This window comes from Perna viridis, chromosome 11 (assembly GCF_037379345.1).
Source record: "Perna viridis isolate PV_CMFRI_1.1 ecotype Kerala chromosome 11, ASM3737934v1, whole genome shotgun sequence".
Lineage (NCBI taxonomy): Eukaryota > Metazoa > Mollusca > Bivalvia > Mytilida > Mytilidae > Perna > Perna viridis.
In genome coordinates, this window is record NC_142455.1 from 28,177,121 (window position 1) to 28,194,720 (window position 17,600).

The 17,600-nt window shown below is 32.4% G+C and overlaps 1 pseudogene across 1 annotated transcript; it reads right to left on the reverse strand.

Annotated features, from left to right (window-relative positions):
* Nucleotides 1-9,138: 9,138 nt before the first annotated feature.
* LOC148603600 (uncharacterized) lies at nucleotides 9,139-11,162 on the reverse strand (annotated as a pseudogene). The gene is made up of 3 exons (XR_015916771.1): nucleotides 10,916-11,162; nucleotides 10,341-10,437; nucleotides 9,139-9,720 (listed from the first exon to the last, which is right to left on the reverse strand). The product of XR_015916771.1 is annotated as an uncharacterized LOC148603600 (transcript).
* Between the last annotated feature and the right edge of the window lie 6,438 nt (nucleotides 11,163-17,600).

A 17,600-nucleotide genomic window follows, 5' to 3' on the forward strand; every position in this document is an offset into this window, starting at 1 on the left:
ATGACCTAAACGTGAACACATGAATAAATCCGGGATTAACATCAGGTGCTCCGGAAGGATAAGCTGCTTCACCAGTGACACCCGCCATATTGCGCATGAGTATAATCCAGTAATAATTTAGCAACAATAATGCAGCTCCGTACACCTAATTAAGATGTAATTACAACTATTCACCACTATGACGAAATAATTCATTTAAACTAGGACTAGAAATGTGATTTGTAACTGCTTCTGAATAAGAAATATATATGTATTTGGTTGCTTTTTGAAATGCTTGAAACACATCCTATTCGATTTTTGAAATGGTATTTAAAGAGCTGTTGTCAAGGAAATAATGATTTCACTATATGGTTTATGAACTAGATATATAAACTTAAAGGCTATATCTAAATATTCAACGGCTTTTTTCAATTAATCGAGACAAGTACTATTTGAGATAAGTGTGAAGCTATCCATATTCATTTTGTTTATGTGGTCAGAATAGTGTCAAAGGAAGAGAGTTGCACCCTTGATTTCAAAACAAATATACGTTTAATGGATATTTTATTTAGATATTTTATTTCCTTTCAAACAAGAGGTGCTAGATATACCGGATAGTTCAATATTTTAAAATATTAACCTTACTTTTTGCTAACTTCGTCGTGATACGAACTTATTTCTACAAAGATTTGCAATGAAAGTGACATTGTACACATTGTTTGTAATACATTGAAATCATCGTTTTGTTGAAATAAGGGGTGATGGACATATACAGATGTTTTATGCTATTTTCAATAATAACGTATACACCAAGAAATTGTTGCTTTGTGTGGGTGGGTGTATTTGGGTTATATTTATTGACTTTGAATTACAGTAATGACGCTAAATTTATCTATCACATCAAAACAATCCTGAACAGATGTCTTAATGAGCTTAGGCCATAATATGAAATCTTTTGTGGTCCCTATTCATTGTAAACATCCTCGTCTGTCGTTTATTGTACGTTTACAATGTGGAAAAATCTTGACCTCTGAAACAACGAATCTTACCAAGCTTAATCTTCAGCATTTGTAGTTTATACAATGTTTGTAACCAAACATTAAAAAAATCAAACAAATTACCACTGTACCAAAATATCACGTAAGGGTCAGTTTTCTTCTTTTTGTCATTCTCTAAAATAGAAGAGAACGAAAATCAAACCTCACTATAGATTCAGCGGTGCCGGATCCAAACACCTTTTGAAAAAAGGGGGTGTGCCAGCCGAGGTTCCTTAGAAAAGGGAGGTTGCTAGGATATCATTTGCCATTTGTTGTTAATTTTACACATGAAAATTACAAATTTTACCAAAAGCGGGTGTCAACCCCATGCAACCCCCTTCTGAATCCGTCACTGTTCAGTATATACTTATTTTATAGCAACATTTATTTTTATCTCAAATTATGTATCAATGGCAGTATTTGCACAATTTGTCTTTGAATGTGTACAATGTACGCAGTCAATTTACCAAGCATTGACTCCTTGGTGTAACTAATTGCAACCGAATAGATTAATTAACTTCTTTCAGTTAGACACTACGTAGAGATAAATGTATAAAATGAATGAAGGCACAAAAGAACAGGTGACAAAATCATATTAGATTTTAGTTGAATAAGAGGCATAACTATTGGTAAATTTCTAGAGCTCTGTTCAAAACCACAACAATGTATCTTGTACTAAATATGTAACCCAATACAAATTGAAATACAGATAAGATTCACTATTTCAAAAAATACTATTATTCTTAAATGATTTATCAATAGAGTTCATTTTATTTGTGGTTCAAAAGTATTTTCACTAATAGTATAATAAAGTTTCTGACACTAGTTATTTACTAAATTCATTACGTACTTGATTGTCATAGATATTCAAACTTCAGTTGAATAAGACAACTAAAATATTTAATTTGTATCATTGGCAATTTATACTGTAGCAATATACTAAGGTTATTAAGTACATCTATTTAGTATCTTTTAACAAATGATAGAAGAAAATATTTCAACGAAATGACCAAAACATACGTTTAAGGCATTGATACATTTCTCGTTCTAAAGAAAGCTATAGAATACTTGAAATTCTGCTTTTGAAGTTTTCCACCGTTCAACTGATTTTTATCTGCCAATACATGCATTAAAGCACAAGTCTCCTGTTGCTATTTTTGTTTTTGTGAAGCGTTTGAGTTACTAAGAGAGTAATCAAGGGAACCAAGTTTATAGCGGTAATCAAAAAAGTGTAATCCAGGGACAAAGACCAGACATGGAAAACAGACATACACAACAAAGAACATAAAGTAACTAAAATCATACATACAAAGTAACAAAAGTAAATGAGCAACTCGGACGCCACTAAAAACTGGGAGCATTGACCAGGTGCACCGGTAGGGTAAGCGTCCTATGCTTTTCTAGAAACACCCGCCGAGTTGTTCATAAAAGGTCAAGTCCGGGGTAGACAAACGAGGAAAGGAAAACTATGACCCGTTGAATAAATCAGTTTTCATGGTGCTGATGGACACACCATAACGATCCACGAGTTCATGATGACAACCATAAAACTTCTGTAGTGATGAATTTAATCTTGTAGCAACATAGCCCTCTTTCAGAAGCCTATTTGTTAGAGTTCTAGCGCAATACAAAAAGTCTGCGTCGATTTCTAAGTGTAGGTCAAGATATGAGGCTGACCTTACAGTGTCTGTAGTATCCTTTATCTCAAGTTCTTTTGGGTAGATGCGATGTATCAAATCTCCGAAATTAGGATTGTTTAAAAATAATAAATACGTCATCTATATAGCGGAAACTGAGATTGAAGGATCTAGCCAAACGATATTCTTTCTTTTTGATCAGATCAGCTATAAATTCAGCCTCGTAAGAGTGAAAGAATAGGTCAGCAATTAAAGGAGCACAATTTGTTCCCATTGGAATGCCGAGCGTTTGTTGAAAAACACGTCCACCACACTGGACAAATATGTTGTCGATTAAACATTTCAGCATTTTGTAAACATCTTTCTCTGTATATTTGGAAGATGATTTGGAATTATTTCTTACAAAGTATGAGGAATCACTACCAAGAACTATATATTTGTATCTAGGTGTACCATCTTTTTTTGAAAAACAACGATGTATAATGTTTTTAAGTCGGGATTTTAACTGAGTATGGGGAATAGAAGTAAACAGTGTTGAAAAATCATAGGTTTTAATGCTATTATAATCAGATAATAGTCTTGAACTGATTGTCTCCAAAAGATGTTTCGAATTTTTCAGGATCCAAATTGAATTCATACCACTACGGGAGTAACAAGTCTTGTGGTAGGACTGCAGACCCTCTTTGACAGTTGTGAGTATAGAAGTTAAAAGTTTTGAAAGAGGTTTGGTGGTACATTTTGCAGATCCAGCTATGAAACGTTGTTTGTATGGATTCTTGTGAAGTTTAGGAATCCAGTACATAGACGGTAAATCACAATCATCGTCCTTGGTAGAGACCAAAAGAGAATAGCACAAGTTTATGGTTTTCCACAATCTCTTCTTTGGAGAGAGTGGTAGCAGTATAGGTCTTATCACTGCTATTGTTTTCTACATCTACCTCTGATAATAAACATTAGATATAAAACGTTTTGCAGACAAAAACAAAGTTGTTTTGGGCTTTGTCTGCTGGTACGACAACATATTTGTCATGTATAGTAGACAATGTTTTTGCTACATCGTCTTTGAAAAAGGATATAGCCTTGGCACTCATTGACCTACTTAAAACTTTCATTCGTTTCAAAATTAAAGACCTCACGGCCTTTAACCACTCTGACAGAGAATCAATGTCTTCTTGTTCTCGTTTTATCCGTTTTCTTGCGTAGTCCTCGACGGCATCCATAAGAACTTTAAACTTATAATTCCAATTTATTGAGCGTGGTTCACGGTAAATGACTGACGTAAAGGGACTAGTAAAGAGTAAATGTATGCATTTAATATAAAAAAGTAAAAAGTGAAAACGAAGCGATACAAACAGAGGCCAGAAATATCTGACTTGGGACAGGTGAAAAAAATGCTGACCATATGAGCGAATTAAAGTTAATACTATCTCAACATTTAACATCATAACTATATCCATTTAGAATGAGCATATTCATATTTATCTATCAAAAGTTTGGCAAGTCAGATAATATTTAAATATAAGTATGTGAAATGCTGTAAATATCACCTAGTGATGATTTATTTAAATCACTTGATAGTTTTTTGAAGGACACAATTTTCCCAAGTTATATCCTAGTGAAATTAATTTGAATATTCTACTGCATTAAATGCCACTTTAGGTTTTACCCGTGTGCATTAAGCTCACACATATTCAGTTAGTTATTAATCGGAATTTTTCTTAAAAATGAGTTGATGTGTACTATAAGATTTATTATTGTTTTTGTAATCGCAACACAAAAAAAACGAGAACTTAATTAAAGTTTCGTTAAATACAACAATTGGATATCAACAGAAATTCAGAATTAATATTGAATATCCGAAAAATCCTGTCTCGAATGGGGAAGTCGCGTTTCTTACTTCTTAAATGTTAAAAAATTAAAACAAAAGATATTTATGTCATATTTATGAATTAAAAAGTTCATGTTAGTGCTGACCTAAAATACAACTAATAAGAAAAACATATATACAAATTACTTCCACTGGAATTAAAATATAATTACTTTTAAATAATTGTTCTTTGTCCCTCGATTACATTCTTTTGATTACCGCTATAACCTTGGTTCCCTTGATTATTCTTTCAATTATAGAACAGGTAGCTCGTGAAGTTATACTCCATGTCAGAGAGTAACAATAAGGGTAACAACAAAATTAATAAACAATAATCCGAATCATAAAGTCAAGTCCAAAATAGATCGGGCAAAATAGATATTACACCACCGGAGCAGCTGGTATCTCAATGGTCCTGACTTAATTTAGGCACTTCAAACGAAATGGTGGGTTAAATATAGGTTAAACAGAGCGCTAAACCTCTTTCTTTCGGCATGACTATACCAGTGGTGATTAAAAAGCAGTTGCATGCTATTTTCATAATAGGTAAATCAGCGATCCTATCAGCACAAAAAATATTTTACGAATAAACAATCATTCCTCATTGTTTTAGAAGAAACTAAGTATAACTGATATCTAGAATGAATTTTGTAAGAGGCCTTTTTGGACACAAATCCTCATACCCCTAATTCAGGAGTCTGATATTTATGGCGTTCAAGAAAATCAGAGTAGTTAGTACTTGCTCTAGCGTAGCGATTCAATTGTGAAATATTAACATCATATGTAGGACATGAAGGGATATTGCTGCATATGTAAGGAAAATTTATGATATTAAAATTAAAGTTGTCTCTTTTGTCATAAATATAAGTGCTGAGATAACCACTGTTGTCAAATTCGAGATAAAGGTACAAAAAGATGCAGAACAGGCTGTTGCTGTAGTTTCCTTTATCTTGAGCTCTGGTCGATATATTGACGGTAAAAATTTATCAAAAGAAGGGTTGTTGGACAATACATCATCAATATATCTGTATATAAAGTTAAAGGATTTAGCATCTTTAAAAGTCTTATTCTTTACAAAGTTCTGACGAAAGTTAGACCCGTATGATTATAAAAACAGATCAGTTAGGATAGGAGCACAGTTAGTGTCCATTGGACTGCCCACTTGTTGTTGAAAAATAGCTCCTCAAAATGTAACAAATATGTCATCAATGGGGAAATCAAGCACATCGCATACCTGCTTTTCTGTGTAGTACACTTTGCCCTTCTGCGATGTTTTAGAAAAAAATATGTGGATTTGTAACCGATAACAAAATTCTTTTTTGAAAGAGCAAAAGATTTACGAATAAGTCCTTTCAAACGAGATTTTATTATCATGTGGTAACGTAGTGTAAAGAGATGAGAAGTCAAAGGTTTGGAGAGAACGTATTTTCGTCAAAATGCCGGATTTTAGGTTTAGAAGTAAACCTTAAATTTTTTTAAGTATTCTTATATGATTAATGCCACAACGAGAGTAGGCGGCATTGCAATAAGCTGCTGTTCAACCTTCACTGCGGATAATATCTTTATAAGATGAATTAAAATTTCCTTCGTGGAGCAAGACGAAGAGCCTGCAATATACCTTTCTTGGTATTGGTTCTGATGAAGTTTGGGAATCCAATACATACAATCCTCACATTTTGTTCCGCTGTTGAGAGAAGACACGCAGGACTTGTGATTGTTTAGGATTTCATCTTTATCAAAAGTAGTACGTTTGATATGTGGCATTACCTGGGTTGTTACTATCAATGCCTTATTCGTTAATAAGGCAACAGAGGAAATGCAATTTACCAAAAAAAAAACAAAAACAAAAACAAAAACAAACAAAAACAAAGAAAAAAAACAAAAACAAAAACAAAAACAAAAAACCAAAAACCAAAAAAAACTTTGTTTGCAGGGACGATAACATATTTCTCATGTAGTGAGAAGAGGCATTCAAGTTCCTCGCGATCGTTGAATACGGAATTGGGTCTTTTATTTGTACACTTCTTGAAATTGTCAATACTATTCCGTACCAACGATCAGATGGCATTTATCCAAGGAATAACAAGGGATCGATTTCTGATTCTTGGTCCTTTTCTCTTTAAATCAATGATGTGGCATAATCTTCAACATCATACATTATGGTTTATACCTTACATAGGAGTTCATTCTCAGTGATATTCAAATCTCCAGTAATGACATGACTAGAAACACTGTAATTAAAGATAGAAGAATCACAGTCACGTGTCAGAGGGAATTTAAAGTATTCCTCAATGTTTAGATTCTGCAATGTTTTTTAATGGTTGAAATTTTACTATGCATTGTCTTAGTGTAGTTGTAAGAGACAACAGGAACAGATTGTTTTTTTTTATTATGGTGGAATTTTGGAAACTACCTCTTTACTGTGAAGAATATTGCTGTTAATAACATCGATTCATTGTTGAAAAATGGAATATGTATGAATTTTCGATTCTCATCATGAAGAGGTTCAGATCTAACAGGTTTAAAAAGAAGTCAGATATAATGCTGGACAATCTGTATTTTATCGACACTTCCTTCATCGAGTCCGAAATCTCTAAGATCTTTTAGGGTTGTTAAAATGTTATACTTTACATAATGTTTCCAAATAGCGAGCACCTCAATTATGAAAGTACACACATATTAGTCTCGAAAAAAATAGTCCCATAAATACCGCAATTATACTAGGGCGATCAAAAACTACGGACCGTGCTAGAAATTAGGAACAGAGTTGTGTTACTACTAAATTAACATAATCACTACAAAAGATTCTTGGTCATTACCATGGATCGTTATGATGTATCCATCGGCAACATGACGAACAAATTTTTCGCTGTGTCACAATATTCCATCTTATGAGCAACTTAGCGGAAGTTTCTTGAAAATCAGAGTACGCCTACCTTATCGGTGCCCCTGGTCTATGATAGCAGTTGCTAGTTTAAATGCTTAATTACTTTCGTACCCTATTTAATTGTTATTTTAGTTTGTTTATGCTTTCATATAATGCTTTCATATAAAAGAAGCAGTGTATATATATATATATATATATATATATATATATATATATATATAGAGAGAGAGAGAGAGAGAGAGAGAGAGAGAGAGAGAGAGAGAGAGAGAGAGAGAGAGAGAGAGGTATAGACTATTTCCCTAAAACTTGAATAGCAATGTATGTATAGCAAGCTTCTGAACATATTTTGACTTTAGTTGAACATGAAATTCTTAAAATGTGTAAATTTCTGTCATTCATAGATGCAAATTTTAGTAAAATACATAATGAAAAATAAACATAGTAAATTATCGAGTTATCTACTATATTTCATCAGGTAGTGGTCATAAAACTAAGGGAATACTAACTTTTTTCCTTTAAGTTAACAATTTAATAGGCACAATTTTAGCAATCAATTTTCAAATTGATTTAGAACGTTTCACCGGATAAAAATGAGATTCCTCAACTTATTTGTTTCTTTAGTTCCTTAGTTTATGATAGGTGTAATTAATGTGTAAAGTGTAAATGTTCGATGGTGCTCGCGACTGTGAATTATATGGTGACATATTGGTGTAGCCTCTGAGCATGGTTACATTTATTCATTTCTTATTTCATTATAATACTCCAAAATTGCTGACAGTCTACATAGTTTTAGGGAAAACAAAGCTGGAACTTGAGATCTGGAGTGAAAGTTATTAGCATGTGATGCTTTATCTCAATCTTCCATGGGAAAGCTAAAGTATTGAGGCCACAATATCTCAAGCAATAATTTCATATTGACAGTGATACTGTCAGCTGATAGTGTATTTTTTTAAATGAATTCTAAACTACTTTATAAGTTCCTCTGGCATAGCTTGTCATTCAAACATCGTTGCAAGTTTCTTAATACTGCTAATAAAAAGCAGAAACGAAATCTTCAAATTTCCTTCCATGGAAAAATGTTTGTTTTCATGTTTGGCGGCCATTGTAGATGTAAGGTCACACAAATCACCCGTAAGTATACATGTCCACTCGCCATGTGACAATATTATTAAGTATAGTGGTATTTCATAGGGAAAAATTATGTGCGCAATCAAGAGTGTTTTGGTTTTTCGGATTATGAGTAATAATAAAAGTTCTGTTATTTTAGTTTCTGTAGTATCTTTTATCTTAAGATCGTTTGGGTAAATGCGATGTATCAAATCCCCAAAACTAGGTTTGTTTAATAAGTGTAAGTCATCTATTTAGCAGAAACGGAGATCAAAGGATCTGGCTAAACGATGTTTCTCCTTCGGATCTGATCAGATATACAGTGAGTGTCATAAGAGTAAAGTAATAGGCCAGCGAGTAGAGGAGTTCAATTCGCTCCTATTGGAATGTAAACCGCCTGTAAACAATCACGTCCACCACACTGAAAAAAATCTTTTTTTTTTGGTATACTTCGAAGATTAAATAATACTATTGGTGAACTATTCTGGATATGCAAGAATCTGAAGAAAGAGTTTCAACTTTTTTTAAACAATTTCAACAATGCATAATCATTTACAATCGTGTACTTCTAGTAAGATTGAAAGTATTTTGTGTTTTCAATTAAGAATTAACAAATGCTACTAGCAGGCTTGAAATTTTTATTGATTTCAAAATTGAAGTTGGCATCTGAGTTCAATTGTTAATGTAACCCAGATATACAATATCATTGTATAGGATTGTTCATTTGATTTATTTCCTATTGTCAAAGTGACTTATAACACGTTATTTCATGTAAACATCAAAACGTTTCTTCAGTTCAGCTAGAAATTTTCCACATATATAACCGTTACAGTTATACAGAAATGGATATTTCCAATCACGTTTGTCATCAAGAGGACGACAACACATGTTTTGTTCATAGATATTTTCAAAATGCACTACCCGTTGATGTGTAATTCTATATTTTGGTTCTATGCTGATGTTTTTATAGTTAGGTTCAGTCACGAAATATTTTGATTGTCTTCTAGACGCAACCTCGATACAAGCATCAAGATACGTCTGCAGACCATACATTTGAGCTTCTTGTATGTTCGAAATTAAATCGGTCTTCAAAATACTGTCACCTGACCTTTTGACCTCCGTTGATAAGAAATCATCATTTTTTTTTCCTCAATTTTTCTGTTTGATACTCTTTAACGAGCGGGAGCACTTCATGAGCTGTGTTATCTGTTGAAATATAAGAACAATATATTTTGCCAAACAAATAACATAATAGTAGGATACTAAAATCAAAAATCGCGAATGTATATAAGAGGAGTTGGTGAACTTTTTATACTAAAAAGTGCATCCAAACCATTGCAAAAAGATTTAACATTATATACAAAGGATGAAAACTAGATAATCTAGGAATAATAAAAAAACATTGTTAACATATCAAAATGATGGGTTAGTTAAATTGTTTGTAAAAGCATTTTTGCCCTTTAAATGATCAAATCTTTACAAAGCTTTTAATTCAATACTTTAGATTGAAAACTTTGATATTGTCCTTTTGAACAATGAACAAATACCTTCTATTTAATCAGTATATCCAGGCAGTGCCAATCGCAAGAAATGCATGAACGTGCTCAACTTTTTCCCTGGTAGCGGGATTTCATCAGAAGATGCTTCTTTGAATTTTAATGAAAACATTGCTTTAAATACAGGCGAAATATCTGAAAGTTGTTGTTTGGTTGTGTATAATCTTTCATTGCATTCTTTGTTGTCAGTAAAAACAAATGCTATATCAGGAAACGCAAATGCTGTAGCCAATAACTTGTCGTTTTCAGTCATTTGAAAAATATTTTCACCTGAGGTATCGACTTCTTGTTCCATATTAAGGCTTACATTACATTCCTTACGTATCTTTTTATTTGCTTCATTGTCGCTATCAGACATTTTAAAGACCTAAAAATGTATACAATAAAGACATTTTAAAAGAAATTAAACAGAATTCTGATGACACTTGTTCTAAATAGATTGTAGTCCCTGGATTACATTCTTTTGATTACCGCTATAACTTTTGTTCCCTTGATTACTCTTCATCTCAAAAATGTGTTTCCGTTACACGTTTTAATGAGACACCTAGAAAAATCCAAACGGTTAAAATGAAATACATATGAATCGTAAACAATGTCATCATTTCCTTTCTTATGTAAATGTATCTAGAAATAGATTAGTTTTTTTTCAAACCACAAAAAAAAAAGAATGATAAGGAAACACAAACAAGCAAACCAAATAAATCTGAGAGATAAACACGTGGAAACAAACAACAACAATAACGACAATATAATAATAAAAAATACACAAACAAAATAATCCTTTTATAACAAACAGGTCACATTTAATTTATAAATGTTAGTTCTTTTCAACTAATGTCACATACCTTAAAAAGAAATCGTACTAGCCTGAACTGTTCAAACTTTTATTGAGAATATACGTGTGTTTTTACTTCCTTAACTTCACATAAAAAGGATAAAAGAATTCTTGGTATAACTAGTTTTAAACTTCAGGTGTAGAATACCAAGTATGCTTACTGTATCTTCTACTTTCAATTGCTTAAAAACGGATCGATTGCGCTAACATTTGATTAAAAAATTGGTATTATTTGGAACATGTGAAATATAAGCGACAATTTACTTTCTTATCTCTGATTACCTTAATATCTTGCTATATATATATTTTTTTTTATTTTGTATGTTATCGTACTCTTAGTCTAGGAATAAGTTTACAATGGGCAACACTGTTAAAGCTCACGCAAGAAGGTTCGATAAACATATTTTTTGTTTTGTATCAAGTGCCAAGTTAAGGTAAGCTTCATCTAGTTTTCTGAAAATATAAATCAATAACACAATTTAAAACGAAAGTTGAATTTCTTATCATCAAAATTGATTTTGATCAACAGACTGTAGTATTCAGTGGAGCATAGACAAGTTTAAATTTAAACTTTAATTTAAATTCACATTGGTTGCAAGCACGAATTGAAAATTGAAGTGTTAACAGTTTGAATTTTAAACGACTTATACAAGGCCCAACTGTGTCCACTTGCATCCAGTTGATTTATTATGAAGAAACTAATAGGTCCTCGAGTTATCAGTCGTCAAAGCTTCATACTAAAGGCCGATGACATCCAATTGCTATGCAAAAACAAACAAAAAGTAATAATAATAATAAAAATAAAAAATAAAACAAACAAACCAAACTTAAGCTTATTACTTGTAAAAAGTCTTCTGCAAATCATTCTTTTCGTACGGCCATAACTAGTTTTGTTTTGCTGTAATGATACCCCGTAAGTGAAAAGTACGGCCCTTAAGTCAGCACTTAGCCAAGAAATAAAATTAATACGAGTTGTTTGATTTGAACAGGTCTACCGGTTAGCTTAATTTTCCCATTGCTGTATCCAAGATCAATATTTTTGCCTCGTCCGATGTTCATATTGGCAAAGTCATTAATGTTTCATAAGAAAAGCAGTATAAAATAGTACTAACGGAACGAATACGATACTAGTAAAATTGTGAGCAAAGCTCACATCGTATAGGAACCCACATCAGTCATTCAGATGTTATACAAAATAAAAAGTGGATAATGCCATTAAATGATATAGAAAGTGTGAAAGTTTCATTTAATTTTTATTCAGTGGTTTTATAAGAAATGCTGAATAGAACATGATTCCCCTTGTTATAGCAAAGAGAAAGCTCATTGTTGGCTTCAGGAAACCTTAAAAGCCATTCAGAAGAAACTTATGAAAATAGGGTTGCACAATGCCATTATCTGAAAAAGAATTTAAGAAAGTTACATCAAATTCTTTTCTGCGGAATCAGTGTTGTTACGGATCAGAACTTTGGTAGGACCAATGCAAGGAAGCATATGTATTCCTCCCCTTTGCAGGAAATGTTACAAGAAAAATATAAAAAGACGGAAATCAAACATTGATAATAAAATTATAAAGAGTACCTATTTAATAGAAACAATGACAAACCAAAAAAAAAAAAGAAGAAACTTAAAGGAAACCAATACCTAAGCAAAATATTAATTCAAAGTAATTAAGCAAAAGTCAAACTCAACGGTCATACGGTCATAAATCGTTATATTTGGCAAATACATGTCTAATCAAATATGATATGATGTCATTAAAATCAAAATTCGAATTACTATATATCAAAAGTAAACAAAGAAAAGTTGTTTTTTTTTGGTATTAAGTAACTGGTGAAGAACAAAGGCATTTGTTTTTTTCCTTCTCATCGACTCTTTTAAAGACAGAAATACTTGTGCCTTTTTCATATTCGAAAAACAAAATTGTAAACAACTCTTCACAGGATCATTGTATGCCATTGTACAATATTCCTGGTTCAATAAGCTTATTTCTTGATTGACATCTTTTCGCAAATACTCTATTTTACTTGATTCCATTTATCCGTTAATTTGAGGAGAATGCAACTGTACTGATGAAGAGATCATTTCAGCAATTGACAGTTTCTTTGTATCTATCATAGTTTTCAAGATATTGGTTAAAAACTGTATAAAAAAAAACAAACCAACAAACAAAAAACAACAAAAAACCGTATTTTTTTCCCTTTCAATTGCAATCACGCTTACAAGGAGTCGTCTGACAATTTTTATCCCTGACAACTTTTGTAGTCCTATTAATAAGTGTCTTTTTCCTTTGCTGGACCTAATGGTTTTGGAGATATATGTGAAAAACTTCTGTCTGACCCCTATCTATGTTATATTTTTTAGTAACGACGGCCATGATTTTTTGCGAATCAAAAATTCCCCCATCATTTCTATGCAGGATTTTTGAAAGAAATATCGTTAAAAAACAGCAAAAATGTTGAAAAAGGGTAACAACTCCAACATGGAACAACAGATTAAAATGAAATTTGACCGCAGATAGATCTCATCATGTTGAACACTTTAACCCCTGTCATAATTTGCCTAAACCTAACGGTTTTGGAGATATATGCAAAAATCAATTGTATGACCCCTATGTTCTATTTTTAGTAACAGTGGTCATGTCTAAAATCCCCACATCAGTTCTATGCAGTATACCCCAAGAATTGATTTGATCAGAAAGAAAGAATATCGTTTGGCTAGATCCTTCAATCTCAGTTTCCGCTATATAGATGACGTATTATCTTTAAACAATCCTAATTTCTGGGATTTGATACATCGCATCTACCCAAAGGAACTTGAGATAAAGGATACTACAGACACTGTGCAGTCAGCCTCATATCTTGACCTACACGTAGAAATCGATGGTAAAGGAAAACTATTGACCAAACTTTACGACAAATGTAATGACTTTTCATTCAGAATTGTCAACTTTCCTTTCATCTGTGGCAACATCCCTTCGGCTCCTGCGTATGGAGTGTTCATATCACAACTCATACGTTATGCCAGAGCTTGCCGAAACTACGCAGACTTTTTGTATCGAGCTAGAGGTCTAACAAATAGGCTTTTGGAACAGGGTTATGTTGCTACAAGTTTGAAGTCATCACTACAGAAGTTTTATGGTCGTCATCATGAACTCGTGGATCGTTATGATGTATCAATCAGCACCATGAAAACTGATTTATTCAACGGGTCATAGTTTTCCTTTCCTCATTTGTCTACCCCGGACTTGACTTTTTATGAGCAACTCGGCGGGTGTTTCTAGAAAAGCAGAGGACGCTTACCCTACCGGTGCACCTGGTCAATGCTCCCAGCTTTTAGTGGTGTCCGAGTTGCTCATTTACCTCTGTTACTTTGTATGGATGATTTTAGTTACTTTATGTTCTTTGTTGTGTATGTCGGTTTTCCATGTCTGGTCTTTGTCCCTGGATTACATTCATTTGATTACCACTATAACCTTGGTTCCCTTGATTACTCTTTGTGTGATATTCAGGTTCGTTGTCAGTTTACATGGAACATCTAGATGAATGAACACAAAATTCACTGACATCTTGCATAGTTGAACTACAAACTACTAGTTTGCCTTTCTTCATTTTTTAAAGGCAAAATTCAATTTAGCGAACTCCAGATGCCCTTTTGTACATGTACATTACTTCACATAATACAGTTTGTTATCAGTAGATAAGCTAGAACTTAAGTGCTACAAATAACACCATACCGTAGACTGCCACCATTCCTTAGAAAACTGCATGATCAAAATTACTATACTCCATGAAATATCAGTTGCCTTTGACAATGGTTTGCAAAAGAGAGGGGAAGTGGACAGTAGTTTGACAGGTGCACATTACACAAGTAGAAAGCATGTCTGACATTAATAAGCCCTGTGTCCAAAAAAACAAACCCGAGACCCATCGTGAAAAAAAATGCCATGAAAAGCTGTTATTTTGATGTATTCCCAACAAGATTGTTATGAGTACATGTAGCTATACGTATAGTGGAGGGTAGAACATAATTAGAATTGGTATGTTCTACAATAAACTGAATGGATTGGGACAGAATTATACGTAATTCGTAATTCACCGATATTTCTATGTCCCATTTCCCCTCATGACGGGGAATAAATTCACTGTAATATAATCCATAAAATCAGTATCTCAATTCTAAGGCACCTATTGTGTAATACTTCAGAAGATTTCCAAGCTTTCGTATCACTGTCAGCTGGTGTCTCCTTCAGTAAGAATACAATGACTTCATTAAATGTCAAGCCTGCCAAATATCACATATGTTCATTGAGCTTTTTTATCATTTAGGCCATACACTAATGCAGCGATTTTGAAGTCATCTTTTTTTCGATACTAATACCTGTTATAAAATAAATGATATACAGAAAATGCATTCGTAAAGTATAGCAATCTGAAATAAAATGGTTAGACAATGCTACACGTACTTGTAAATCGCCTTCTTCTTGAAAAACTTTGTTTCTTTGCCTTTTCGGTATTTTGATTCCCTTTTCCAACATCTTTGAATTCATTTGAAACTGAAGAAAAAACTGTGTCTAGGGCCTTCCATTCACTAATTTTGCTACAAGTACTATACATGAAACAAGTGTCGTAGCAAGCCTAGCGTTTCATTTACAACCGTATAACATGTAAAGATATGTGACGTCGCCGAAATACATTTTGACGTTACCGAAACAAAAAACGAAATAAAAGGTAAGTATTCCCACTTAAGGAGAGCATGACGGGTTAACGAGTCCCGTTGTCAAGTGATTTTTATACATCTTTTGATAGCTATTAAAGATGATAATTATATACTATTTTTCAAAAAAATTCTAGGCACCGTTATTTCACAATACTAAGTAATAATTTAATACCTGACGTTTTTTTTAACAATTTTCCTACGTATCATATATATTTTCATCATTGTTCTAGTATATTTCAAATCTATGTACTTAGAAAACGAAATATGATACGATGTCATTTTTTCTGTCATTTGATTGCATACGAATCGATCTTTCCATATGCAAAATTTCAGAAAAATTCTAGGACGCGATATTTACGTATCTCCTACCTTAACATCTCCATTTCTGTCTTTGTTGCTTGTTTTGTATCGTCTTGGTTGTATTCTTTTTCAATATCTTTTTGACGTTGCTTTTTATTGAAACTAACATTTCGTCTGTTCTCTTTATAATTTGACATTATTTCTTCTGTCTTTGATTTGTACTCTTCGTGTTTTTCTTAAATTCATTCAAATGCTGTCGGTGATCTACTCCGTTTTCGCATTTCCAACGATTTTTGGAATCAACAGAATAAACCATTTCTCTGTTACGCGTGATGATATCATGTTTTTGATCGTCGTATTAAATATAAGTTTCTTTTGTTTTTCCTTCACCTAAATCAAAAGTGAATTTTACATTTCCTTCTACGTAATCCTCTGAAAGTGAGAGCTCATACGAACTACCAGAATCTATAATTGCGCTCATGTCTTGAGCTCCTAAATGGTCTTTTTCGAATAGTTTGGCAGAGCCTATTGCAACAGTTGCCGACTTCTTTGTTTGCCGCTGGCTTTTTAAAAGCAATCATAACTTCTGCTTTTACTGTGCTTCCGTTTGATACAACAAATAACATATCTTTGCTTCATAGACCACGTATCTAAAAGAAACAGTTAAAATTAATGCTACTTCAATAGAACCATAAAATGACAATAAATTACAGTAAATGAGAGAAAAATCCTTCTCACAAGTACAAACATTGCATTCTAGCGGCTGACTTTGATTAAATACCTTTTCTACTCATAAACTTATAGACAAACTTGAAAAAGCTGCTTACCTTGAAAACGTACACACTACCTTCATGATATTTGTGCGAAAAAGCGAGATTATTTATACGTATTTTTTTGTGATGAATGAAATGTATAGCATGTATTGATTTAGACTATTTAAGGAATGTTTCAAAAGTTTGAACATGACTACGAAGTGGAGGTTTACACTTCTTATATTGGAAGTGCAGGCTATTTTGTAAAACCTGTTCCAAATTTAGAAACATTCTTTCTTAATTTGTAAAATGTGGTATTTGAGATAAAATTACCCTCTGAAAACCTCACTCTTGAACCGGCATATGTAAATGTATTTCAAGTAATCCAACACCTTCCATTGCCAAATCGTCAAGAAAAAAATATATATAGAACAATTTCTTTAATGAATATAGAAAGCTATATTGCTTGTAACAGTAGTACTTTTCCCACTATAGTCTTCATTAAAATGATATTTCTTATTTTGATTTAGTGGACCATTTTATTAATAAAAGTATACTAATTTAGCTTCAGAATTGCATACCTTCTTTATTTCTAAATTTAAATTCACTTACTTAGACAAAACATTATCTTTTTCTGTTCAAAACCCTGAATAAACATTAAGAATTTCATTTAAATTTTGTTACTATGTTAATGACTGTCTATTTATGTATTACAGAGGTAACAAAAGCAAATATCATATAAGTCACTATTTCAAGTAAAATGCTTATATAAATCTGTAATAAAATAAAGTAGAGTGTTTCGAATTAATGAATATAAGGGAAGATATCTATAAGTAATTGGTCAAAGTAGGATAGGAGGGCAAGCACTACACATTCCAAAAGCATTAATTATTGAACTTTTAATTCTATGAATAAAGTCATAACAAT